Genomic DNA, 22611 nt, shown 5'->3' with positions numbered 1-22611 from the left:
TTATCTCTGGTTAAAAGATAGGAAGTACATACGATCCTGCCTTATTATCAAGTCAACCCATTGGTTATTCTAGGTGACTGTCTGGCAACAGAGCTAGCATAGTCTCTGGTTGGAAAAGATCATCCAACACATGAAGTGGCCACATACTGAGTTCGATTCTTGGTCTGTCAAGATCAGGATTGTAAACTCACACTGTCAGCAGCTTTCCAGGATCTCGGCAATCTTTCACATGGCGTTACCTGATCCTTTTAGCTGGAGATGTGGGTGACTGAACCTAGGATTTTCTGCATGCAAAGCAGATGCTCTGCTACTGAACCACATTTCCCCCCACTCCTTCCTTCCTTGCTGATTTATTAAAATATTTATGCACCACCTTTCCTCATCGCTCAAGGCAATTTACAATTAAAAACACCACCATTTAAAACCAAACAAAGAGAAACCCTTCCTCTCAAACATGCCTGCAAGTTAGAAGACCTCAGTAAAGGCACCAGCAAACAAAATGGCTTTGCAGCATTTCCTGAAGTGCCCTTCCCCTCACCAACTCAGGCAGGAGCTTGTTTCACAGGGGAGCTGCAATGGATAAAGCACAGACAGACTCCTGGATGAAGCCAATGGAACAAGGTCTGAGTCTAGTGGGCACCTTGAAGACCAACAAAGTATAATTCTGGATATAAGCTTTTCATCAGAAAGCTTATATCCAAAATAAAACTTTGTTGGTCTTAAAGGTGCTGCTGGACTCAGACCTTGTTCCATTGCTCCAGATCAGGGGTGACCAAACTTGGTTAACGTGAGAGCTGCACAGAATAAACTTCAGATGTCTGAGAGCCCCAAGATATGAGCATCTGATGTTTGAGAGAGGAAGGGAGGAAGATGGGGGAGGGAGAGGTGGAAAGAAAGCAACTTTAACTTTAGACGCATTCCCCAACCCTCTGGGTAGCTTGGCTTGGATAAGTGATTTAAAGAGACAAATATCTTCTCCAAGCCAGCTGATGGGGTGGGGGCTTTGAGAGCCACATAATATGTGTAAAAGGGCCACATGTGGCTCCCAAGCCACAGTTTGGCCACCCCTGCTGCAGACCAACAGGGCTACCTACCTGAATCCACCAAGTGAGCCATCTCGAGAACAGCCAGCAGGTGGCAGTCTGAAGACCCAGGACTTATGGAGGAGAAGGTCATTTAGAAATGGGGCCTTAAGCTGTGAAAGGCTTCAAAAATGATAACCCCAATCTTGAACTGGACTAGGAAACAAACAGCAGCCATTGCAGCTGTTTTAAGAAGGCAAAATAGGCCCCCATTTGCTAGTTCCTGACAACAATCAGGCTGCTGCACTCTAGCCTATCTGGTCTATGTGAGATCCTCCAGTCAGAGATGTCAGCATTTACCTTCTGCATGCAACATGGCTGCTGCTTCCGGGGAGCTATCCCCCCTCTCTTTGAGCTCAGGTAAGGCTGAGATGGACCTCTTTCTGCCAGAGACCCTGAAGAGCTGCTGCCAGCATACACACACACACACACACACACACACACTGTGGCTAATAGCCCCTAATGGACCTCTGCTCCATATTTTTATCCAATCGCCTCTTGAAGCTGGCTATGCTTGTAGCCACCACCACCTACTGTGGCAGTAAATTCCACATGTTAATCACCCTTTGGATGAAGAAGTACTTCCTTTTATCTGTTTTAACCTGACTGCTCAGCAACTTCATGGAATGCCCACGAGTTCTTGTATTGTGAGAAAGGGAGAAAAGTACTTCTTTCTCGACTTTCTCCATCCCATGCATAATCTTGTAAACCTCTATCATGTCACCCTGCGGTCAACGTTTCTCCAAGCTAAAGAGCCCCAAGCATTTTAACCTTTCTTCATAGGGAAAGTGTTCCAAACCTTTAATCTTTCTAGTTGCCCTTTTCTGCACTTTTTCCAATGCTATAATATCCTTTTTGAGGTGCGGTGACCAGAATTGTACACAGTATTCCAAATGAGACCACACCATCGCATTATGGGCATTACAGGGGCATTATGATACTGGCTTATTTGTTTTCAATTCCCTTTCTAATAATTCACAGCATGGTGTTGGCCTTTTTTATTCCAATTGCACACTGTCTTGACATTTTCAGTGAGTTATCTACCATGACCCCAAGATCTCTCTCTTGGTCAGCCTCTGTCAGTTCACAACCCATCAACTTGTATTTGTAGCTGGGATTCTTGACCTCAATGTGCATTACTTTGCACTTGGCCACATTGAACCTCATCTGCCATGTTGACATGCACTCACCCAGCCTCAACAGATCCCTTTGGAGTTCCTCACAATTCTCTCTGATTCTTACCACCCTGAACAATTTAGTGTCATCCGCAAACTTGGCCACTTCACTGCTTACTCTCAACTCCAAATCATTTATGAACAAGTTAAAGAGCATGGGACCCAGTACCGAGCCCTGCGGCACTCCACTGCTTACCGTCCTCCACTGCGAAGACTGCCCATTTATACTCACTCTCTGCTTCCTATTAATTAGCCAGTTTTTGATCCACAAGAGGACCTGTCCTTTTACTCCATGACTCTCGAGCTTACTAAGGAGCCTTTGATGAGGAACTTTATCAAAAGCTTTCTGGAAGTCAAGGTAAACAACATCTCTTGCTTCCCCTTTGTCCACATGTTTGTTCACCCCCTCAAAGAACTGTAACAGGTTAGTGAGGCAAGATCTTCCCTTACAGAACCCATGCTGAGTCTTCCTCAATAACTTATTTTCATGAATGTGCCTACTCATTCTGTCCTTGGTAATGATTTCTACTAACTTTCCTGGTATTGAAGTCAGACTGACTGGCCTGTAATTTCCTGGATCTCCTCTGGAACCCTTTTTAAAGATGGGGGTGACATTTGCTACCTTCCAGTCCTCAGGAACAGAGGCCGATTTCAGTGAAAGATTACATATTTTTGTCAGGAGATCCACAAGTTCAACTATGAGTTCTTTCAGAACTCTTGGATGTATGCCATGGAAACTCTTGGAAATCTTTATCATGCCACTATGGTCACATAGGAGAAGTAATTTTAAAAGTATGATGGGAGGAAGGTTTTATTATGACAAGTATAATTCAAGAAACATTTTAAGGTAGATGCTGAGCTGATATAATTTAGTACACCTTCCGGTGATGTCAGGGGTGTGTGGCATATGCAAATGAGCTGTGCTAATGAGCTCTGGCACCTCTTTTTCTACAAAATGACCCCTGTCTATGTGTACACCATGAACACATGAAGCTGCCTTATACCCTTGGTCAGTATTGTCTGATCAGACTGACATTGGTTCCTGAAGGTCTCAGGCAGAGAGAGGTCTTTCACATCACCTACAGCCAGATCTTTTACCTGGAGATACCAAGGACTGAACTTGGGACATTCTGCATGTCTCTCCATGTATACTTATGTATACAGTTGCCACATAGGTTAGATACTATTTCCTACATTGAACAATGTTTTTAAATTACAGACAGAAAGATATTAGCTGGATATTAAGGGCTTTAAAAAAAAGAATTAGAGCAGTTCAGCGGTGAAATCAGCTGCCTAGCGAGGTGGTGAGCTCCCCCTCTGGCAGAGAGCCAGTTTGGTGTAGTGATTAAGTGTGTGGACTCTTATCTGGGAGAACCAGGTTTGATTCCCCACTCCTCCACTTGCACCTGCTGGAATGGCCTTGGATCAGCCATAGCTCTGGCAGAGGTTGTCCTTGAAAGGGCAGCTGCTGTAAGAGCTCTCTCAGCACCACCCACCTCACAGGGTGTTTGTTGTGGGGAGGGGGGTGGGTAAAGGAGATTGTGACAGCTCTGAGACTCTGAGATTCAGACCATAGGGTGGGATATAAATCCAATATCATCATCTTCTTCTTCTTCTTCTTCTTCTTCTTCTTCTTCTTCTTCTTCTTCTTCTTCTTCTTCTTCTTCTTCTTCTTCTTCTTTTTCCTTCAACCAGTGGCTGGCTGAATGCTTGCCAGGGCTGCTCTAGGCTGACCCTGCATTGAGCAGGGGGTGGACTAGATGGCCTCTACGGCCCCTTCCAACTCTGTGATTCCAGGTTTTATAAGTTGCTGGCATGGGAAGAATTTTCCTCCTTGCCCTTTTAGCAGGAGGGGCTGATGCAAAGGCATCCATAGCCGTTTTGTCATATTTCAAGCTTGGATGAAGGGCTTGAACCCGGGGCAAGGCCAGGGGGACAGGGGAGGGCGCAGGAGGCATCTCTGCCACCTCCAAGGGCAGCCTGTCCCCCGCCTGCTGTGTGGGATCAGAGGCGCTGGCTGTTTGTTGATCAAAGCACTCCTGGAGCTGGAGATGCTGAATCAGTGCTCAGCAGGAGCTGGCAGCTGGTGCCTTAACCCTGCCTTGCCCAGAGTCTGCTGACCCCTTCCTGCTAAGTCTGCTGGTAGAGGACTTGCTCTGTCTGGTTGACAGGCACTGAAGGGGAGGGGTAGCAATGAGCATCTAGGAGGTGGTGGAGTACAGTGTCTCAGACAATGAACTGTGCTTTGAGAGGATGCCGTTTCAATTCCACCCACCGCAAGCTGAAGAGGTTGCCTTAGGAAAACCTCTGTCACTTGGCCTCAGTCTCCTACCTGCATTTCTAGCCGACCTCACAGGGCTGTGGTAAAGGATTACTGGAATGATTTATTGCAGGAAGCGGTAGTCACACAAACCCCAAAGGCACATAATGCGTTTTATTAAGACTAGCCAAGAAGAACTCAAATGAAGGGGTGGCCGCGTCAGTCTGTTCTAGCAAACTTCTGCAGGAGTTCTAGCAAAATTGATCCTTGGAGTCAGATCTACCAAAGCTTCTGCTCCAAAACACTCTGTTCATTTGTAGTGCTACTGGACTCCTGTTTCACAAAATGATATGCAAGATTTCAAGCTCTCCAGAACTCTTCATTAGGTATGATGCTAAAAGCAAACAAAAACAAAAAAAGGGGGGGGGAGTAAAGATATTTTGGACCATGAAATATCTTTATTGCCTTTTGCAAGCATCCTGTGCAAAATGACGAGGTAATATGACCAGGACTTTTTTTTGTAGCAGGAACTCCTTTGCATATTAGGCCACACTCCTCTTATGTAGCCAATCCTCCAAGAGCTTACAGAACTCTAAGTACAGGGCCTACTGTAAACCCTTGGAGGATTGGCTACATAAGAGGTGTGTGGCCTAATATGCAAAGGAGTTCCTGCTACAAAAAAAAAAGCCCTGAATATGACAACAGGCAATGTGGCTGATGGGAGGCCATGGCTCAGTGGTAGAGCATCCACTTGGCATGCAGAAGGTCCCAGGTTCAATCCCTGGGATCTCCAGTTAAACGATCTGGCAGTAAGCGATGTGAAAGAGCTCAGCCTGAGACCCTGGAGGGCTGCTGCCAGGCTGAGCAGAGAATATTGACTCTGATGGACCAACGTTCTGCTTCAGCACAAGACAGCTTCAGATAAAACATGTGCTGCAGTTGGAACAGTGAAAGCATTATATGAATCCTAGTACTATCTCAAGCCCCAGATTCCAACAGGAGAGGCACAAAAAATATTCTTAGTGGCTTCCATCCAGTTTGGTGTAGTGGTTAAGTGTGCGGACTCTTATCTGGGAGAGCCGGGTTTGATTCCCCACTCCTCCACTTGCACCTGCTGGAATGGCCTTGGGTCAGCCATAGCTCTGGCAGAGGTTGTCCTTGAAAGGGCAGCTGCTGTGAGAGCCCTCTCAGCCCCACCCACCTCACAGGGTGTCTGTTGTGGAGAGGGGAGATAAAGGAGATTGTGAGCCGCTCTGAGACTCTGAAATTCGGAGTGGAGGGCAGGATATAAATCCAATATCTTCTTCTTCTTCGAAGCTCTGTATTAAAAAAAACACACACGGGAGAACAGGGATCTGTTTCTTACTTCAGCCACTGAACTTCCCAAGGGAATGGGGCAGATTTTACCCTCAAGCTATTCCTGAATCCAGCCATAACCTATACCTCAGGTGGGTTCCCTTTGGGTCTTCATGCACATGGACCCCCACTAAACCCGCTGCCTAGCATGTAGCACAACAAGCTGCCATCTAGAGGCTAGATGGGGGCATTTGCCTCCAAAGTGGGGCTAGTGTGTGAGAGAGTCTGGTTTTAAAAACAAACTGTGCGTGTGGAGGAGCCTTCACTTGCTTCACCTCCTTTCATCTCCCTGAGCTCAATTCTTGCTGCAGGTGCTTTTCCCTCCAGCCCATATGAAAACCAGAAATGGTCCAGGCTGGGAAGCAAGTTGCTGGGAGCAAAGGGAAGCAAGGCAGGGGAAGGGGGGGGTGGAGAGAGAAAGAGCTCCTCTCCCTTCCTTTGCTGTAAAAATGAGATTCCTCCTGTTTTGTACATGAGAGACCCAGCAGTGAGGTAATGGTTAGAGTATGGGGATCAGGGTGGGGTTTTTTGCCATCAAATCACAGCTGACTTATGGCGACCCCTGGTGGGGTTTTCAAGGCAAGAGATGTTCAGAGGTGGTTTGCCATTGCCTGCCTCTGCATCACAACCTTGGTAATCCTTGGAGGTCTACAATTCTCCCTCTAAGCTGTGGGGTCTTGTGAGCAAAAATTCTACTTTGTGAGCTACTGGCATTTAAGTTGTGAGTGAGCAATTTGGCTACTGCATAAGCTAGTTTGCTCTGGGGCCTTTCTTTTCTGAGACAAAAACGTGGGAGCCAGAGGCTAAACAGCTAGCTCACACTAACTCAGATTAGAGGGAACACTGGTGGTCTCCCATCCAGACACATCAGGGGTGACCCTGTCTAGCAGCTGAGATCTGAAGATCAGGCTACCTTTTGCTATCCAGGTCAGGGTGGGATCTGGGAGACCTGGGTTCAAGTTCCTGCTTGGCCATGAAGTTCCCTGGATGCTTTTGGATCAGTCATTCACTCTTGGGTCAGCAACTCTCTCTCAGCCTAACCTTTGTTTTGACAAAAGAATAGAGGATGTGGACTATATATTTCAACTCTGGCTGTAAGTCTTCTCCCAGTATGTAATTTCTATATCATTTGAGGTGTCATGTTTAAATGGTTATGCTTTGTCTCACATATGTCTCAGCTCTATTTCAGATTTCTCCTTGTTTTTAGAATTCTGCAGTCCAAACATATTGCACTGTTTTCTTGGATGTCCTATGCTGCTGGTTGTATTGCAATCCCCCCAGAGCCCCAGTGAGAAAGACAGACTAATTAATGATAATTAATAAATAAATAACAAACATCCCTCACAGGAAAGCAGTATATCCTGCCCTGAATTCCTTGGAGGAAGGGCAGGATAAAAATGTACCAGATGGATCCTTGAGCAGAGAAGATGTGTGAAGAATTGATATGGCTGCTGTCTGCTGTCTAGTTTAGCCCTTCTGTTCTCACCTGCACTAGAATGTCCCTCACCGAGCTAAGGACAGGGTAGATAGGGAGTTTGTAGGACTTCCTTTCTGGGAAAATTTGGAATGAAAGCTGGATGGGTTTCATTCAGGTTGCCAAGCTTATAGGATATTCTCCTTATGAGCAAGAAATTGGATTGTTGATTCACTACTGAAGAAGAAGAAGGTATTGGATTTATATTCTGCCCTATACTCTGAATCTCAGAGTGGTCACAATCTCCTTTACCTCCCCCCCTCCCCACAACAGACACCCTGTGAGGTAGGTGGGGCTGAGAGAGCTTTTACAGCAGCTGCCCTTTCAAGGACAAATCCTGCGAGACCTATGGCTGATCCAAGGCTATTCCAGCAGCTGCAAGTGGAGGAGTGGGGAATCAAATCCAGTTCTCCCAGATAAGAGTCTGCACACTTAACCACTACTCTCCATGCTTTCTTTGTGCACGCACACAGACACACAAGCAGCTTCAGGGAGGCATTTCCAGCAGTGCCATTCTACCCAACGGTGGTGCGTTGTATGGACAGGGCAGTCACATCTTTCTCAATGAATTGTTATTTCATCTGCCCCATCAGAGTGGCCATTGGGTGGAAAACCCCCAGCTCCACCCATGTGATAACAGGATTCATGTATGTGCTGAGGCCAGAAGCTGTTGAGAGGACAAGATGTAGTAGGAGGGAGGGAGACCGAGGTTTGAATCCCCACTCTTTCATGGAGGTAGACTGGGTCATTCTAGGCCAGTCTCTCCCTTTCAGGGTTGTTGTGAGGATAAGATAGAGGAGAGGAGAATGATGCTGTATGTCTCTTTGGGTTCCCATTGGGGAGGAATCTGGAACATAACAACAGATTTATTTATTTATTTAAAAATAAATAATTAATCTTTGCTCATATTTTTACCCTTTTACTTAGCAATCAACCCAATGAGATCCCCAGAATCTCTAGGGAAGTCCTGCCCTGCTAATTCCCTTTGTCTGCCCCTGCATATTGGAACAGGGGGAGAGGCTAATGAAGGTCCCCTGTGGCCTCTCTGCAGGAAGGCCCATCAGCCTCCAGGGGGCAGGTTACCCACCAGACTGTCTAATCCTTTGAGGGTGCTGAGTGGTGGTTTCCAGGGTAGGGACAGGCAGATGGGGAAATGTATGGGGGTCACACAGCACCCTTGACCTTGCTTGGAGGAGGATGAGGAGGAGGGACTCAGTTAGCAGCCCCTTGAAGCTCCACTTGGCAGGATCCTCAGTGTGTTCTTAGGAAAGGCAAAAAAGAGCTTGCGGATGTGAGAAGCGAGGGCCAGGAACGAAGAGGGAGATTATTTATATCCGTGTGTGTTTGGCGCGTGCAGTTTCTCAGCACTCCGGATTTCTCAGCACTAGAAATAGTGTGGCACCAAACGCTGTGCCCAGAACCGGTGCCAAACGATGCAGACAGACTGAGGGAACCTCGCACAGAGAGCTCATGAGCCGAGCCACTCAGAGCCAGGCAGGGCTTGCAGACTGTCGCTTTGGTAAGAAAGGAGACCAGCAGCCGCTGGGACAATCTGCCGACAGGTGCGGAGCCACATTGTCACAAGGCACAGACACTGCTTGGTGGAAGACAGATGGAAGGGATGCGAGGTGTGTGGAAACCTTCCTTGGAGGTGGCAGAAGAGGAAGGCAAACCTGTCACAGGATGCAATAGGTGGCCATTAGGCGCTGGCACACGCCCACTGTGGCATGCTCCTGAGGGGGCTCCTTCCCCAATATTTCCTGAGAGGTACCTCAAGCATTCATTGGCACTCATGTGGTATGCAACATACCACATGAGATGACCCCTCCATGCAGGGCCGGTGCTAGGCTTTCTGGCTCCCTAGGCAAATCACCCACTAGCGCCTCCCCTATTAAAAAATATTAAAAAATTGAAGTGCGGCAGGCTTAAAACTTTTCACATTTTTAATTTACTGATTTTTAATTTTATTTTTTCAAAAACTGTGATAAGTTATAAAAAAAATTGTGAGAATAAGTGCTTGCCAGCCATGCTGGGAAGGAGGCTGACAGGATAGGATGAGGTGGGAGGCCAAGTCACACATCGGGGAGAGGGGGGGTGGCTTGGCTTTGTTGAGGGCAGCTTGGTGATGGAAGAGGACAAGGTGACAGTGGTCCAGGAGGCAGAGTCATGCGTCGGGGAGGGGGTGCCCAGTGGTGCCCCCTAGGTCAGGTGGCGCCCTAGGCGACTACCTACTCCTAGGCACGGGCGCTGCCTGTATGCAACATACCCATACACCCAAGCTCAGTCCCATGTGCTCAGATACAGCAGAAAGAAAAGAGAAAAAGCAGCAGCGGAAGCCCAGCAGGGAGCCATGCCATCTAAAACCCCACCGCCCAGGATAAAAAGCAGAGGGAAACGCTGTACGCCAGTCTGAGGTTTTAAAAGGTCTTAATCTGACTCGGAGGGTGGGGAATGGAGGAGCGCTTTACCGAGAGGGATTTTCAAGGGCCCATTGTTCAGGGATCTATTGTAGCCTTCGTGGCCCGTATGTCCATCTTTTAAAAGCAAGACCTACACTGGCTTGTCTGGGCTTCCCACTGAAGAACAGTTCCCTTCTGCTAAATCGAATGTAAGAAGATTTAAACAAAACACCTGTCACGTTTTCGACCCCACACCAACGAGGATGAGGAGGGACAGCGTCCTCCAGGCTGCAAGGTGTGGAAATACCCCGGTCGCCCCCACTCCACTCCACCTCGATTCCTCCCTAAGGGCACTTTGCTTTTCTCCACACCCGGTTTCCGACAACGTGGGAAACGGCAGCGGCGACTTGGACAGCGCCGCTGCAACCCAGCCGGACAAAGACGCTCCCCCCGCCCCCCCCCCCAGAGCCCTAGCCACTCAGACGCGGCTACGCGCGGCTCCCGCTCCCCGCTTGCCTGGCCGACAGAGCCCCCCCACCACCATCACTCATCCGTAGTTACACCCACCCGTCACGCAGGCAGAAGCTGCTTTCCTGCCGACAACTCCACGCGCGCGCTCGCCAAGCAAAGCGGCCGCCTGGCTCTCTCTCTCACTCGCGCGCGCGCCCCGGGCTTCCCTTCCAGCCTTCAGCACCCTGGACAGCTCCCCGGCGCCGGGAAGGGGGCTGCGCGCCCCGGCTGCCTTAGTTGGGTTGGAGACTTCCTCACCTGGCCGCCCTGCCTCCCCTCCCCTCCCCTTTAGTTTCCCCGCCCCGGGAGAAAGAGGGACTCTAGACCCGCTCTTGCTGCCCCATTAAGAGAAGGAGACACGCAGGCGCGCGCACACACACCACACACACAGAGGCACGCAGGCCCCTCCCCGCCTTCATCATCATCCTTTTATCCATCCACCTCCTCCTTCTCCGGAGAAAGCAGCGACAGCCGCCCCAGCTAGCGGGGGAGGCGGGCTGAGACGGACAGACCGGCCCCTCCCCTCGCCTTCCTTTCCCGGCACCGGGCACCCTCCCCCCCTCCCGGCTATTGGGCGGTATCTGCTCCCTTTCCGCCGGGTCCCCAGCAGCTGATCTGGGAGATCCCAGCCGCTGCCGCCGCTAGTGTTTCTTGCTCCTCCTCGCTGGGATCGCTCAGGATCCGGTGTTGGGATCTGCCCGCCGCCTTTCCTTCCTCCCCCCCTCCCTCAGCTCCCAACCGAGATTGCTTCCTCCCAGCTGGGACCCCTCGACCATCAAAGAGGCTGTCGCTTTCCACCATCTCCCACATCCGCTCGTCCACCTCTCCGTTCCCGGGGCTCTCTGCCTGCCTGCGGGATGGCTCCGCCGGCGGTGGGCATTGGCAACCATCGCTGATTTGGATCTCGCCTCTTCTAGGATCTCTGTCGCTCTTCGTCGCCAGAGGGGCTCTGCCCATCCTCGAGCCCCGGCGCGGAATTTCGCCTACCTTGGACAGCGCCCCAGGTAGGACTTCAGGTCCTTTTGGCCTACAATGGGGGTGCGTGCTGGGGGGAGGGGGCAGCCCTTCACTCCTGCTCCCACACCTACTGTAATCTTATTGTTGCTGGGGGGTGGGCAGGCAGGGAATAGGTTGTCTAAGGTTAATGAATGGAGCAGGAACACCCAGGTGTTGGGGGTGATGATGGGGGGTAGAAAGCCTTGTGGGGCACAAAGGGTTGGGCAAGGGGGTTGTTGGACTGGGAGGCTCAGGGCATTGGTTGTTGAGGCTGCCCTAGTGGCAAAATGCCAAAGTGCTCCCATTGCTCCCCATGGGCCAGGAAATGATTTATAGAGCAGGAGCTTTCCAGCAAGGCTTGGATTTATGTCTGGTGCCCGCCGGGGTGATATATACTTGTCCCCAAAGCTAGGCCAGGGAGACAGCTTAATCAAGGGCTAAGACAGTTCTCACTATTCCTGTTTTGCTTGGCATTTGTGCTGCAAAAAAAAAAAAAGGGTTCTGCCCAGACTGGGAAGGAAGAGTTGATTGCTAGGGAGAGCCGGCTGGGGCCAACAGACACCAAGGCCCAGTGCCTTTTCCATCCTTTGAGATCTTCCCCCTGCCCAGCCTTGCCTTCCTGCCCGGTATTCCCTTCCTCTCATTTTCCTGTTTCCCTGCCCCATGTCTCTGCCACCCACATAGTGCCTTTGCCAAAGCAGCTAGCACTCCCTGTGCCCCAGGAATTCCTTTTGAGCATCTGGCATCATCAGCCACTAAACACACACATACAAAAACAACAACACTAAACTTTTGCCCCCTGGGTCATGTTGGCCGTTCTGATACTAGGGTACCTACTTGGCTCCCCCTCTCAGCTGGTAAACTCACTGGAGTCTGGATGCTGCCTTCTTAATCCAAAGAAAGGAGTTATGTGTGGCAGTTTTGGTTAGCATAGAGGAAAACCTGCCTTAGGGTAGGGGGATGGAGGACATGGTCTTTAGGTCCCTTTTGCCCCCAGAGGATGCTGCCATCTCTAAACATGTTGCTCCCCGTAAACAACTTTTCCAAGCCAACCTCCAAGATTGCTCCCCGCCCCGACCCATAATTCCACCCTCTTTTAACTCTTGACGGCCAGGAACTCTCTTCTCTATACCATCAACCTCCTTCCTCCTGTGGTCAGAAAAATCTTGGCTTGTGCACATCTAACCTCTAGGCATTGCCTCCAGCAGACCTTTAGGCAGTGCCTAGAAACTGTTTGGCAGAACTGAGCAAGCTCTTATTTAAGGGAGACTGCAGAAGGAAAGGGGCCCTGGGATCAGTGGCATAGGAACCAAATCTGTATGCAAGCCCAAAGGCTATGACTGAAAAGGAGAGTGCGGTCTGAGAAATGGGGTGAAAAACCAGCCAGGGACAGTGATGCTGAAGAGGTTTGGGTTCAGGTAGAAAAGGAGGCCAGTGGGGTAGACCTGGCAAACTACAGAGACTGGCTTTTACTTCTAAAAGATGCAGGTGTGACCCACTGTGAAAATCATTAGGTTGTTCCTCTGTTGAGGCACCTGTCTGGCAAGGGGAGTGGCCACGGCTAAGTGGCAGTGCGTCTGATTTGCATGCAGAAGGTCCCCAGTTCGGTCCCCGACATCTGTAGTTAAAGGGATCTGAGAACAGGTGATGGGAAAGCTTCCAGTGGAGAGCAGCTGCCAGTCCAAGTCAACACTGACCTGGATAAACCAATGATCTGACTCAGTATAAAGCAGTTTCTTGGATTCGAGGAATGAGCAGAATGCAGACTACAAAAAGGGGGATTCCTTCTGCTTTGATAGCCTGTAGGTGACCAACTGGGTTCTCTGCTTCTCCCCTTTGGTGCCCCCATCTCATCTTCGACTTGGGGGTAATGATGCTGACCTCTTGCATGTGTTTGTTTGCAAACATCATCAGACTCTTTGGACTCTCTGCCGAGGGTTGCCACTGAAGTCTCTCGGCTTGCTCTCGCTCATGAGGATAAATGCAGAAGGGATGGTAAAACACTCGGGTGTGCGGGAAAGGGTGACAGCAGTCATTAATATTAATGGCCAAACAAACCAAGGTGGCACAAGTCACCGAGAAGCTCTCTGATTGCATTTATTTCTTTCTCCGGCAAAGTGCTGATTCCCTCGGTCTCTAAATAGATACTGGGAGCGGATGTGTCTTGGGCTGAGCCCTCTCTCTCTGGGGACCTCAAGGGTAAGTGGCTGTCAGCTGCCGGGATGCTACAGTGCAGAAGGGGGGAGGGCGAGGGGATGCCGAGAGCTCCCTTCCAGCCATGCCCCCCTAGAGACCGGAGCTGCTAGCTGCCTCCCAGCAATGTGTGGCTGTAGCCTTTGGCACTGCAGCCTTAGTGAAATCCTCTGGTCAGCTGGAGAGACCCAAGCACAGCGCCTTTCCCCCTCAGCAGTGCCCTGGCTTCTAGTAGGGTAGGGTGTCATGGGACCCCAGAAGGTGGGGCGAGGGAGGGTAGAGCAGGGAGGAGTCTCTTCTGAAGCTTCTCTCCTTGCCCAGGCCCTGTGGCAGAGCATGTCGCTAAGCAACCGGCTTAGAGACTGTTGTCAGCTTTGATTAGTGCCCGGGCTAATTACCCCGCTGGGGTCGAGAGACGGAGCAGCTGGCAGGAGGGGCGCTCAAGCAGCTTTGTTGATGCCCCACTCTTCAGATCTGCTCCCTCCCACCACCATATCCCTGACCTTGGCTACCCACAACTCTGAGGATTCTGACAGGCCAACCTTCTTTGCCTGTCTCTGTGTGGCCTGCTGAAGTCTCACCAGGGTCTCTCAGAGCGCTTCTTCTCCAACTTCTGCTCCTGTTTCACTTGAACTTACACATGATCCACAGTCCCAGTCCACCAATTCTCTCTGCTATCCTTCTTGGTCCCAGGGGAAGTCACTGATTTGTTCCCTCAAAGATGCACGAACAATCCTTCCTGGTTTCTTTATGACACGAGCTCAACATAATGTGTTTTTCTTGGTGTATGTCTATATAGTCCAAGAGTGAAATACATAACAGGCATGTTTAGCATTTAAATAATGCTGCTGATTGTTCAGAGTATGTACCTGATCTATGTACCTCCCACGACAACCTTGTGAAGTAGCACAGTGCGATCGTGCAAGTGGGGTAATATGATGAATGGAGAGTTGAAGCTGAAGTTGAGCAGCTTTCTTAAGGCAACCTAAGCAAACTTGATTCTGTTTTGGATTACACTGTTGGTGAGTTTAGGTCTGAGGTGAGATTTCAGTCAATCAAATGGAAGAAAAATGAGCCTTGTCCTAAAAATGAGGAAGAAAGGTAGTGCAGTTGAATGAGTTTTAAAAGCCTGTGAGGTCAAAACATGTTGCTTTCATCTTCTCTATATGATCTGACTTTTTTATAGACATCTGTCAATATTCAAACATGAACACTTTTATCCAGAATCTTTTCTGCCAGATTTGTGGAAATAAATAGTGACAATGTTTTTGATACAATATTTTGATCCTAACTCCCTTTTTTTCTCTGTTGGATTCTTTGAAAACATGATGGTGGGTTAGAGTAGTTTTAGAACAATCCCCTCCCCTTCTGAACTTCCTCAGCTGTGTGGCTCTCCTGAACCTACACCAGTGATTTGTTTTACTAATGAATATGTCAGAATTCTCATGGGTAGTTAGAGGCAGCTTGGAGGATCTTTCCATTGGGGCAATAATTGAACTCTTGAGAAGAGGAATAGGAGAAGACACCTCTGGCCCTCTTCTAAAATGCCACAGCTTTTCCTTTGCCTCCTTCCCAAACTGGCAAGGAATGGGGATGAAGTAATCCCAACACATTCAATGCTGATGAATGAGAGCCAGGAAGTGTTCGACCCCATCATCTTGGATGGGAGAGGATGGTGCCACCGACTCAACGATCCTGTCCTGCCCCAGAACTTGTCTCTCTCAAGGGTCCTGAGCCCCTCAAGGAGAACCCTCACTATCAGGGGTGGAATTCTAGCAGGAGCATCTTTGCATAGTAGGTCACCCCCACCCCCCAATGTAGCCATTCCTCCAAAAGCTTACAAAAAAGAGCCTTGTAAGCTCTTGGAGGATTGGCTACATCAGAGGTGTGTGGCCTAATGTGCAAAGGAGCTCCTGCTAGAATTCCACCCCTGCTCACAATAGTTTGAAAACTACTGGATTAGAAGAAGGCTATGAGCACTGAGCCTGCCAGCTCCTCGTTCGCACTGTACGGTCCCCACTTGCCCACATGTATGCCTGCTGGAATCAAAGTGCACAAGTCATGTGGTCCTGATGACCAGACTTCTCTGTTGGGATCTTGTCTTGCATAAATTGGAGTTGCACTTTAGGGTCCTATGCAGAAGTCCTTGGACCTTGTATGGATTTGCCACTCTGCAGATGCAGAGAGGACATTCTGGTCTACTGCTTTTATAACATGGGAGTTTATGCCTTTGTGCATTTTAATCAGTTGGCACATGGCATGATTTTGTGGCTCTAAGGATGATAGCATGATGTTGCTTCAGGTTATATGTACATAGAGCTTTTCTTTTAAAAAGCAGGAATGTGCAGAAACACAGTTCTGGCTGGCTTGGTGTCAGCGGGTGTGGCCTGATATGCAAATGAGTTCCTGCTGGGCTTTTTCTACAAACAAGGCCCTGTGTGACACAATGGTGATGTCAGGGGTTTGTGGTCTAATATTCAAATGAGTTCCTACTGGACTTTTTCTACAAAAAAGGTCCTATATATAGGGGAGGGACGGTGGCTCAGTGGCAGAGCATCTGCTTGGTAAGCAGAAGGTCCCAGGTTCAATCCCTGGCATCTCCAACTCAAAAGTGTCCTGGCAAGTAGGTGTGAAAAACCTCAGCTTGGGACCCTGGAGAGCTGCTGCCAGTCTGAGTAGACAATACTGACTTTGATGTACCTAAGGTCTGATTCAGTATAAGGCAGCTTCATATGTTCACACAGATGTGTGGCACAGTATCATGTGTGTTCATAGCCTATGGTGGAATGGGGGTCTTGCATGTCCACAGTGCATGCTTCAAGTGTTTGTTGTTTCAGCTTAAAAAATCCAAGATATCAGGACTGGAGAGGAAGATTTAAGAGCTGCTTCAGTGGACAAAATGGTAAATGGTAGCCCTGGGCCAAATCTTGGGGACCTTTGGGGGGCAGGGCTGTGGTTCAGTGGCAGAACATCTGCTTTGTATGCAGAAGGTCCCAAGTTCAACCCCCAGCAGCTCCTGTTAAAAGGTCAGGAAAGAGGTGACGGGAAATACCTTGAGGCCCTGGAGAGCTGCTACCAGTCTGAATAGACAAGACTGACCTTAATAGACCAGGGGTCTGACTTTGTATAAGGCAGCTTCATGTGTCAATCTGTCACTTCCCTGTCACCAATGCAGGCAAAAAATGGGGGTGTTGGCTTTGGTATAAGGACTGCTGGCAGAGAATTGTGGGATGCAGAAAGTCAAGACTTGGACTTTTCATCCTAAATTCCTTTCCCAAACAGCTCTCTGACAAAATTAGTTGCCAACCAGAGCAGTAGAGGAGTGCTGGGCTATCTAGACTGAAGGTCTGAGTAAGGCAGCCCCATTTTAGAACGTAGTTTGGGGTGTGTGGGTGGGAAGCCTGTGCATGTGTGAGAGAGGGAGATGATGGGGGTGGAAAGTGCTGTCAGATCACAGCTGACTTATCATGTCCCCGTAGGGTTTTCAAGGCAAGAGACATTCAGAGGCAGTTTGGCCACTGTGTGACACGGACTGGATGGGGCACTGGCCTGATCCAACATAGCTTCTCTTGTGTTCTTATCCAGGTCATGGCATGTTAGGGGGAGCAATGTGCAATTGTTTGCCTAGTTAGATTTTTCATTTCTGATGGCAGATACACTCAAAATCCATGTCCCATGTATCAGCTCAGTGAATAAGTGCTCAGTAGGAAGAGGAACATCCCAAACACTTGGCTGACCACTATATGTTATTAAATAGGCAATCTACACTTGAGTGCAATCCAATGCAGAGAGTTATTCCAATCTAAATGAGATTAGACTAGAGAAACTCTGCATAGGATTCCAGTTTCTAGGGAACATCACTGGTGGAACATCATCTGGACCACTGTGAATTTTATTATGCCAAAGAGAAAGATTCACCCCTTCTACTCTTAGCTTTGGAGGGTCCATGGATGTGTAGTGCATGTGTAGTGCTCTTCACTAGATTGGGTAGCTTGTTGGGTGGATGCTTCCTCCTTGTGGCAGGACGCTGCAGAGTCCTTTGGACTTTCAATAGCTGCCTAGATTTTGCCTATCCATGTGGTGGAAAATGCCCTCACATCAAAGCTGACTCATGGTGACCCTCCAGGGATTTCATGGAAGAAACCAACATAAGTGGTTCACCATTACCTGACTCTGCATTGCAACTTCCTTAGTGGTCTCTCATCCAAATGTTAACCATGGCCAACCCTGCTTAGCTTCCAAGATGTGATGAGACTGGGCTGGCTTGGGCTATGCAGGCCAATGCTGTCTATCCTTATAAGGGCAGTGAACTGGATTGCTGCACATATGCTGGAGTTACGCTGATAGGGAAGTCTGGCTGGGTCAGAGTTCTCAAGGGCACACACATCAATGCTATCTGTACTTTAGGTGTTTGCTACAAGAAACTCCAGCACAGTGCTGGTTATACAAACAACTTGTGGAAATGCTCCTAATGGTGTGTGTGTATGTGTGTTATACAAACAACTTGTGATGCTCCTAATGGTGTGTGTGTATGTGTGTACGTGTGTGTGCATGTGTGTACACACACACACACACACACACACTCAGAGCGCTTTTTTTCTGGAGGAATGTGGCGGAATGGAGTTCCAGAACGTCATGTTAACAACATTCTCAAAAAATGTTTAAAAGTTCATGAGGGGCACCCATATGTTTCTCCTTCATTTCCCTCTTGAGAATTCCAGCCAGTTTCGTGTAGTGGTTAAGTGTGCAGACTCTTATCTGGGAGAACCGGGTTTGATTCCCCACTCCTCTGCTTGCAGCTGTTGGAATGGTCTTGGGTTAGCCATAGCTCTCGTGAGAGTTGTCCTTGAAAGGGCAGCTTCTGTAAGAGCTCTCTCAGCCCCACCTATCTCACAGGGTGTCTGTTGTGGGGGAGGATGGTAAAGGAGATTGTGAGCCGCTCCAAGATTCTTGAGATTCAGAGTGGAGGGCAGAGTATAAATCCAATTTCTTCTTCTTCTTCTTCTTCTTCTTCTTCTTCTTCTTCTTCTTCTTCTTCTTCTTCTTCTTCTTCTTCTTCTTCTTCTTCTTCTTCTTCTTCTTCTTCTTCTTCTTCTTCTTCTTCTCCTCCTCCTCCTCCTCCTCCTCCTCCTCCTCCTCCTCCTCCTCCTCCTCCTCCTCCTCCTCCTCCTCCTCCTCCTCTTTTCCCCAGGGCTTTTAAAAAGCAGAAACACACAGGGACACAGTTCCGGCTGGCTTGGCGTCACGGGGTGTGGTCTAATATGCAAATGAGTTCATGCTGGACTTTTCCTACAAAAAGCCTTTGTGAAACAATGGTGACATCAGGGGGTGTGGCCTAATGTGCAGATGACTTCCTGCTGGGCTTTTTCCAGAAAAAAAGCCCTGCACACAAGTATATATCTTACTACTGCAATAAGCAAAGTATGGAACTTTTCCTCAGTTGCAGAGTCACTTACACTGGAGGACATTTTCTTTGGCGGAAGAAAAACTCTTAGGCTGGAGGAATGCATACTATCATTTCCCTCCCCTTCTCTATCATTTATCATCTATCTATCATCTGTCTGTCCATCTATAAGGCTTATAAGGTGATGCACAAAGATAAAACTACACAAACTGAAATCAGCAACACAAGTAAAACAATACATTTGTTATTTGCCAAATTTTAATCCAGCTTTCTGTCTTCAGGGACTCAAAGCAGGTTACAAAGCTGATTAAAAACAACAAACGGGTAAACAACATCATTAGAATGCAATGGTCAACAAGACTGTAGCCTTGAAGTATTCCAAGCTGGTACGCATACATTACAAAAATCAGCTTAAACAGCTTGGTATGGCAATAGCTGCTAAAAACTAACAAAACGGGGGCCTTCCTGACAGATTCAGCCAGGCCCAGGCCAAATGAAATAAACATTACAAAAATTTAAAGTCCTAAGACAAAGACCAAGCTCTCTCTCTCTCTCGGCTTGGCTTCGCGAACGAAGATTTAAGAAGGGTGCAATAGTCCACGTCTGCTGCAGGCTCGCTGGTGGCTGACAAGACCAATGCAGGACAGGCAGGTCCGGCCACAGTGGCTGCAGGGAAAAGTCTGATTTAGGGTTGGTGCTGTAGCAGTGCGATTCTTCCTCAATCTCCTTTTGTCCTCAAGACCAGCTATGCGTGCGTTCTCAAAAGAAGAGACAGCCTGGTGGATGGTGTGCCTCCATGCTTTGCGATCTGAGGCTAGGTCAGACCACTGGTGATGGTTGATGCGACAGGTGCCAAGGGATTTCTTCAAGGAGTCCTTGTACCTCTTCTTTGGTGCCCCTCTATTTCGATGGCCGGTGGAGAGTTCGCCATACAGGGCAATCTTGGGAAGGCGGTGGTTTTCCATCCTAGAAATATGCCCTGCCCAGTGCAGCTGCGTCTTCAACAGCAGTGCCTCGATGCTGGTAACCTCCGCCCGCTTGAGAACTTCAGTGTTGGTCACAAAGTCACTCCAGTGGATGTTGAGGATGGTGCGAAGGCAGCGCTGATGAAAGCGCTCAAGGAGTCGCAGGTGATGACGGTATAAAACCCACGATTCGGAGCCGTAGATGAGGGTTGTCATCACAACCGCTTTGTAAACATTGATCTTTGTGCCTTTTTTTCAGATGCTTGTTGCTCCACACTCTTTTGTGCAGTCGGCCAAAGGCACGGTTTGCCTTTGCCAGCCTGTTGACAATCTCCTTGTCGATCTTAGCATCTGAGGAGATGATGCACCCCAGGTAGCTGAACTGCTGGACTGTCTTCAGAATTGATTCACCCACAGTGATGCAGGGAGGGTGATAATCTTCCTGGGGTGCAGGCTGGTGGAGAACTTCTGTCTTCTTCAGACTAACTTCTAGGCCGAATAGCTTGGCAGCCTCTGCAAAGCAGGACGTCATATGCTGCAGAGCTGATACCGAGTGGGAGACGAGTGCAGCATCATCAGCAAACAGTAGCTCTCGGATGAGTTTTTCCATTGTCTTGGAGTGGGCCTTTAGTCACCTCAGGTTGAACAGGCTGCCATCGGTGCGATAGCGGATGTAGACACCATCGTCATCATCTAGATCTACTGCGGCTCTTTGAAGCATCATGCTAAAGAAGATCGTAAAGAGAGTTGGCGCGAGAACGCAGCCTTGCTTTACACCTGTGCCTATTGGGAAGGTCTCCGAGAGGTCGTTGCAGTGTCTGACTTGGCCTCGCTGGTCTTTGTGTAGCTGGATGATCATGCTGAGGAACCTTGGGGGACATCCTAAACGTTCCAAGATTTGCCACAGGCCTTTCCTGCTAACGGTATCGAAAGCTTTGGTAAGGTCGACAAAAGTCACATACAGAGCCTTGTTCTGTTCCCTGCATTTCTCTTGGAGCTGCCTGAGAACAAATACCATGTCGGTGGTGCTCCTGTTAGCTCTGAAGCCGCACTGGCTCTCTGGGAGGAGTTCTTCTGCAATGGCGGGCACCAGTCTGTTCAGGAGTATTCTGGCAAGGATTTTGCCTGCGATGGAGAGCAGGGTTATCCCCTGGTAGTTGGAGCAGTCTGACTTTTCCCCTTTGTTCTTGTATAGGGTGATGATGATTGCATCGCGAAAGTCCTGTGGTAATTTGCCTTGTTCCCAGCAGGTGACAAGTACTTTGTGAAGTGAGCTATGTAGTACTGTGCCCCCATGCTTCCAGATCTCTGGTGGAATTCCATCAACTCCTGCTGCCTTGCCACTTTTCAGTTGCTTGATGGCTTTAACAATCTCTTCTAGAGTGGGGATCTCATCCAACTCTGTTTTCACTGGTTGAAGTGGGGTGAGGTGAATTGCTGAATCTTGAACTACGCGGTTGGCACTGAAGAGAACCTGAAAATACTCCGACCACCGGTTCAATATGGATGCCTTGTCTGTGAGGAGCACTTGGCCGTCTGCACTACGCAAGGGACTCTGAGTCTGATATGATGGACCATATACTGCCTTCAGGGCTTCGTAGAACCCTCTTAAATCACCAGTGTCTGCACACAGCTGGGTTCTCTCAGCAAGCTTGGTCCACCACTCGTTCTGAATGTCTCGAAGCTTGCACTGGAGGTTGCTACATACAGCGCGAAAGGTTGCTTTTTTCCCAGGACAGGAGGGCTGAGCAAGATGTGCTTGGTAGGCAGATCTCTTTTTCACCAGTAAATCTTGGATCTCTTGATTGTTCTCATCAAACCAGTCCTTGTTCTTCCTTGTGGAGAACCCGAGGACTTCTTCAGAGATCTGCAGGACGGTAGTTTTTAGGTGTTCCCAGAGTGCTTCTGGAGAAGGGTCTGTGGGGCAACTGGGGTCCTCAATTCTTGACTGGAGTTTTGCCTGGAAGGCAGCTTTAACTTCGGCTGACTGGAGACTGCCAACCTGAAACTTCCTCCGAGGGATACCTCCTCTCCTGGGTGTGGGTTTAAAGTGAAGACAGAGATTGCAGCGTACAAGACGATGATCCGTATGACATTCTGCACTGGGCATTACTCGGGGGTGTAAGACATCTTGAAGGTCTCTCTGGCGCACTAGAATGTAGTCGATAAGGTGCCAGTGCTTGGACCGTGGGTGCATCCAGGTTGTCTTCAGACTGTTCTTCTGCTGGAAGATAGTGTTGGTGATGGTGAGCTGGTGCTCCATGCAGAATTCTAGCAGGAGGCGCCCGTTGTCGTTGCAGTTGCCAATGCCGTGTTTGCCAAGTACTCCTTTCCAGGCTTCCGAGTCTTTACCTACTCTGGCATTGAAGTCGCCAAGGATGATCACCTTGTCCTCCGTAGGGGTCTTCCGTACGAGGTTGTGTAGATCAGCATAGAACTTGTTCTTTTCTGCAGGATCTGCTTGAAGGGTTGGGGCATACACACTGAAGAGTGTTGCATGCTGCTTGTTTTGAAGTGGGAGGCGCATGGACATGATGAGATCTGAGTGACCTGTTGGCAGGTTTTCGAGTTTGGAGGCAATGGAGTTCCTGACCATGAAGCCAACGCCAGAAAGGCGGCTCTCAGCCTTTGACTTACCTGACCAGTAGAGGGTATAGCCAGCACCGTGTTCTTGAAGACTACCTTCCTCAGGGAAACGGACCTCACTGAGAGCTGCTATGTCGATATTCAACCTGAGAAGTTCGTGGGCAACTAGAGCAGAGCGTCGTTCAGGGCGACCACTGTCTACTGTGTCAAG

At 49.0% G+C, this 22611-nt stretch overlaps 1 protein-coding gene across 1 annotated transcript in view; it reads left to right on the top strand.

The window, feature by feature from the left end:
- Nucleotides 1–10643: 10643 nt before the first annotated feature.
- The window catches only part of LOC132571993 (gamma-aminobutyric acid type B receptor subunit 1-like), a 188857-nt gene continuing 176889 nt past the window's right edge, over nucleotides 10644–22611 (top strand). Inside the window, exon 1 of the mRNA XM_060238785.1 lies at nucleotides 10644–11260. The gene's annotated coding sequence lies outside the window, so the exon portion shown is untranslated. The remainder of the gene's footprint in view (nucleotides 11261–22611) is intronic.

Source organism: Heteronotia binoei, chromosome 5 (genome assembly GCF_032191835.1).
Source record: "Heteronotia binoei isolate CCM8104 ecotype False Entrance Well chromosome 5, APGP_CSIRO_Hbin_v1, whole genome shotgun sequence".
Lineage (NCBI taxonomy): Eukaryota > Metazoa > Chordata > Lepidosauria > Squamata > Gekkonidae > Heteronotia > Heteronotia binoei.
Note: the sequence above shows the minus strand (reverse complement) of the source record. Positions and strands in the feature narration are given on the sequence as shown.